We start from the raw sequence: 6000 nt of genomic DNA, 5'->3' as shown, positions 1-6000 counted from the left end.
TGCTGATAAAGAAATGATCACCACAAGTATTGCTTATTTGTTAACCCTGTCATCTTGCCTTGTTGTAAAAGTGTAAAAGAATGCCCCACCCTTCAGTTGGGGCCGTTTTGCCTCTTTGCTGGTTTATGGTCATTTGCTCAAGCAAATAAACTGCAACAAAGCCTTTACCCATGTTACCTGGTTCCTATGCGGCTAGATAACGAACTCCAGGGAGTTTTCTCCCACGACAACCCTATTCTTAAAAAGATCTTCCCAGAGCCACCCATCCTAGCCTTGAAACAAGCACCGAACCTCGCCAACCTCATCACTAGAAGCAAACTTCCTCAAGCCCAGAACACACCAAAAGGATCCAGACCGTGCCATGACAAGAAATGCAAAACCTGCCAACACATCTCCACCACCCCCACTATTACTACACCCCACAACAGAGCCATCAGCATCCCAGGATCTTACAGCTGCACCTCCAGAAATGTAATATATCTCATCCAATGCACCAAATGCCCTGATGGAAAATACGTAGGAGAGACCAAACAACAACTGTGCACCAGAATGAATGCACACCGGAAATCTATCAAAGACAGAAATACCCAATTACCGGTGGGGGCACATTTCTCACAGGAGGGCCACTCTCTCTCCAATCTCTCAGTCCTGATCCTCAAGGGAAACTTACACAACACTTCCCAGAGACGAGCCTATGAGCTCCATTTCATCAACCTCCTGGGTACTAGAGATCATGGACTAAACATAGACATTGGATTTTTGATACATTATAATCTGCCTGGCAACTGACTCCCCAGCCCAGCCCCTGGCTTCTTTACTTTTCATTCCATCCAGGAAGAGCACACACCGACTGCTGAAACTTCCTTAGCCTGACGAAGGGTTTTTGAACCCGAAAGCTTGCTTAATAACTGTGCTCCAACTATTTGGGTTGGTCTAATAAAAGATATCAAATTCACACAAGGAACCTTGTCTGCTAATCTCAGTGTTCACATGACAGAGACAAGATGTCAGCTGCAACTGCCATTGGATGCTACATGCTAGTGTTTAACATGAATTGTTTATATAAAGGTTAGCGTTATTTAGTATTACTAAACTTTTTGTAGAATGCTAATAATAAATTATGATTATATAAATTACAATTCATGTTGTGTATAAATTTATATTTGTACTATATAGAGGTGCACTGATACATTGGTCCAATATTGGATCAGCATCGATATAAAGAAAATTGACTGCATCAGAAATCGGCCTGATGTGGCCAATAATGTGACCGATAAATGCCCCCCTCCCCTTCCACCACAACAGACTTACCAACTGGACACAGCTCTTCAAGCTGTCATGCTGTGTATCACAAATCAGATCGGTATCAGCCGATATGCCTCCTTAAAAATTGGCTATCGGTATAGGCTCCAAAAATCTTTATTGGTACACACCTAGTAATATATTTTAATTTAGATTTAAATTTAAAACTTAGATTTATAATAATGTGGCAACAGCTCTAGGTCTGGCCCTGCTTTGGGTCCAGCCCCGCTCCACACCCCCACCCCATTCTGAGGCAGATTAATGTGTACTGGGGCCTTGGAGAAACACAAAATTGGAGGCCTCGTGTCCCCATGGGAGCTGGGCTACAGGGGGGTGGGGGAGGGGCCCTTCCCCTCCTGGTGCTGGTGGGGGAGGCTGGGTGGATCCTGCCGGGCTGGGGATGGGGGGGTACATGGCCCCCTCTTCTCCCTGCTAGCCACCCCTCTTCCCCTGCTATGGCCAAACATATATACGCACAGGCATGCGCACAGATGGACACGCACTCTACTCTCACTCACTCTCTGCACATGGACAGAGATACAAACATACTCTCCTTGCCATGAACAGAGACACATGCACTCACAGATGCACACACTCACAGACACATATGCAGACACCAACACATGCACAGATGGACACATGCACACACAGACAGTTATGCATGCACTCAGACACATGCATGAACACACACAGACATGCAGATGGACGAGCACTCTACTTACTCACTCTCTGCACATGGGCACAGAGACAAACACACTCTCCCTCCTGCCATGAACACAGACACATGCAATCATGAGGGCGCGTGCGTGCACGTGCGCGCGCACACACACGCACACACACACACACAGGTGCGCTCTCTACTCACCCACTCTGTGCATGTGGACACACAAACACACTTTTCCTGCCATGAACACAGACACATGCACACATGCACGTACGCACAGACACATGCACACAGACACACAAGTACATACACAGACGGGCACACACTCTACTCATTGTCTGCACATGGACACAGATAAATACACTCTACCTGCTATGAACAGAGATGCATGCACGCACACAGACGTGTGCAAACACACACACAGATGTGCACACACAGAAGCAGACATACAGGTGCATAGACGTGCACACAGACACAGATGCATGCACACAGATGCAGACACAGATGCACACAAGTGCAGATATGTGCACACGCACACAGATGAGCCCATGTGCACAGATGCACTGCACACGCAGATACACCCACACACAGAGATGCACACACGTACTCAGGCACACACAGACATGTGCATGCACACACAGATGCATGCATAGAGATGCACGTGCATGTGTGCGCACCCCCCCAGCCACATACCTTCTCCTCACAGAACCTCTCCCCTCCCCCACTCTCCATCATGCTGAGGCAGCCCCTCCCCCTTTCCCCCCAGCTGTCTGCTGCTCCATCTCACTCCCTCCCAGCCCCTGTTGCACTGACTGGTAGGGAGCTGCTGCTGCGCTGTACCTGTGGCTGTGCATGGGGCTGGGCTGGCTCAGGCCAGGAACCCCATGCTGTGCCTCTGCATGCAGGTGCTAGTGCTGGGAGGGGTGTCTATGGGGGGCTAAGGTGAATTTGGAGGGGTTGTGCCCCCACCACTGCTTTGCGTTTGCCTGGCCTACATCTGCTTGCCTCCCTGCTCCCCTTCCTACCTCTCTGGCCACTGCCTCCCCCTCCCTGCCAGCTGTTCTGGGAGGCATTGGGGCTGGTGGGGGGTGCCGCCACCGTGATCCCTCCCTTTGCCCTCTGGCAGGGAGGGGCGGGGGAGAAGAAGCCCTGCTGCTCGGGCAGCTGGGGCATGTTCCCTGCTGCCAAACTTTCCTGGCAGTAGTGCAAACTTGGGCCCACAGCTCGGGCAGCCCAGCCAATCGCCAGCTAAAAATGTTATTGACAGACAGACACACAGACAGACTAAGCCTTTTATTATATTAGAATGTTGTGGTTTTTGCCTCTCTGCCAATCAGTGGTGAGGGGCGAGGCCTCTGGGGCCTCTCAGCCAATCAGTGGCATGTGCAGCTCTCCACAAAAAGACCCTGAAATAGGCTCTGCGCATGGCTTGCAAAAATCTCTTTGTCTCACTATGATTTAGGTATATACCTTTAGGGATATATGTGGGGAGGGGGAAGTATGGGGAGGTGGGGGGTGAAAACTTGTCCTTTCCTGATCCTTGGAGATGCTGTGAATCTATGACATATGCTGTCCTGGAGTCATGCAGCCCAAGACTGGGACTTGAGGTTCCAATTATAGTACTATCCTGCCCACTTAGGGATGGGTGGTCATCCTACCTGTCCCATACCTAGAATGGGAGTTCCTTGCTTGCTGTCCCCTCAGGCAGGGAAGGGGATGAGGCAACACTAGAGGGAAGGATAAGACAGAGCCACAAATAGGGGTTGGGGGAGCACATGCAGCTCTGTAGGTGGGGTGAAGGGGAGGAAACACAAGCCCTATAGTGTTTCCACTATACGGCCAATTTTCTAGGGTGGGAAGGGTTTAAATGCAACCTCCAACATTTTTGCACAAAAACAGGCATTTTCCATTGTGTGGAGGGAAAATAAACCATTTCTCTCAGAGGGGGCATGAAAAAAAATTACATGGAAAATTAATGACATGTGCTGTGAGGAGAACAGGGTGAAACCTTACCAGCAGGAGCTAAATCCTGGGCAAGGAGGGAGGGAAATAGACATATGGCTACTGTGTGGGAGCCAAAGATGGTCACACAAAAACATTGTGTTCCCATCTGGGAGGGCAAAGGTTCTTATGGTCTCAATTCTACCTGACACTGGGTGCGTCTACACTTGCCTTAACATGCTTTAGTTAATGCACATTAAGTCTAGTACCTAGGGGCATTTTTACATTTGCAAGTGCCACAGCGCCAGGTGCTTTTAAAAACGCCCGGTGCATGCAAGCTGATGAGCACTATGCTGAGCCATATGCAGTTGGCAAAATGCGTGTTAGTGCTGAGAAAGTGGTGGGTGTGTGCTTTTGAATTAAAACACCTCAGAAGTGCTTTAGTTCAAAAGTGCACTGCTGCCATTTTCTGTGCACTGACACGCATTTTGCCTCTTCTACAACTGCAGGTGGCTCAGCACAGTGCGCATCAGCTTGCATGTGGAGCAGACACGATTAATCGCATTTGCTCAGAAGTGGTGGATCTCCAGCACATTGCTGAACAAAAAAGTATGTGTATAAATGCCCTGGGGCACTTTTACATGTGCTCTGGTCTGAGAGCCACTCTAATTAAAACACCACTGTGTCTCCTCTATCAGCGTCTCTGTGCTTAAAAATGGAGGAGGACGCACTTGAACTCAAGCTCGTTTGACATTTTTAAGTGCGGGGATGCTGATACATGAGTGGCAATTACCACACTCTAGCAGACTCAGTTAATCGAGTATGCTCTGATGTGCTGGAATTCCAGCATGTTGGAGCAACTTCTGTCCTTGTGTATAGGTGCCTTCTAGGCTTATAGATTCATAGATGTTAGGGTCAGAAGGGACCTCAATAGATCATCGAGTCCGACCCCCTGCATAAGCAGGAAAGAGTGCTGGGTCTAGATGACCCCAGCTAGATGCATATCCAACCTCCTCTTGAAGACCCCCAGGGTAGGGGAGAGCACCACCTCCCTTGGGAGCCCATTCCAGACCTTGGCCACTCTAACTGTGAAGAAGTTATTCCTAATGTCCAATCTAAATCTGCTCTCTGCTAGCTTGTGGCCATTATTTCTTGTAACCCCTGGGGGCGCCTTGGTGAATAAAACCTCACCAATTCCCTTCTGTGCCCCCGTGATGAACTTATAGGCAGCCACAAGGTCGCCTCTCAACCTTCTCTTGCGGAGGCTGAAGAGGTCCAGGTGCCCCAGTCTCTCCTCATAGGGCTTGGTCTGCAAGCCCTTAACCATATGAGTGGCCCTTCTCTGGACCCTCTCCAGGTTATCTGCATCTCTCTTGAAGTGCGGTGCCCAGAATTGCACGCAGTACTCCAACTGCGGTCTGACCAGCGCCCGATAGAGGGGAAGTATCACCTCTTTGGATCTATTTGTCATGCATCTGCTGATGCATGATAAAGTGCCATTGGCTTTTCTGATGGCTTCATCACACTGCAGACTCATGTTCATCTTGGAGTCCACTAGGACTCCAAGATCCCTTTCCACTTCCGTGCCACCCAGCAGGTCATTTCCTAGTCTGTAGGTGTGCTGACATTTTTCTTCCCTAGGTGCAGCACTTTGCATTTCTCCTTGTTGAACTGCATTCTGCTGTTTTCTGCCCACTTGTCCAACCTGTCCAGGTCTGCTTGCAGCTATTCCCTGCCCTCCGGCGTGCCCACTTCTCCCCATAGCTTTGTGTCATCTGCAAACTTGGACAGAGTACACTTCACTCCCTCGTCCAAGTCGCTGATGAAGACATTAAAGAGTATCGGTCCAAGGACCGAGCCCTGCGGGACCCCACTGCCCACACCCTTCCAGGTCGAAACCAACCCATCCACCACGACTCTCTGGGTGTGACCCTCTAGCCAGTTTGCCACCCACCGGACTGTGTAGTCATCCAAGTCACAGCCTGTTAACTTGTTCACCAGTATGGGGTGGGATACCGTATCGAAGGCCTTCCTGAAGTCTAAGTATACGACATCCACCCCTCCTCCTGTGTTCAGGCATTTTGTAACCTGGT

This window comes from Alligator mississippiensis, chromosome 8 (genome assembly GCF_030867095.1).
Source record: "Alligator mississippiensis isolate rAllMis1 chromosome 8, rAllMis1, whole genome shotgun sequence".
Classification (NCBI taxonomy): Eukaryota; Metazoa; Chordata; order Crocodylia; family Alligatoridae; genus Alligator; species Alligator mississippiensis.
This window is presented reverse-complemented; position numbering follows the sequence as displayed.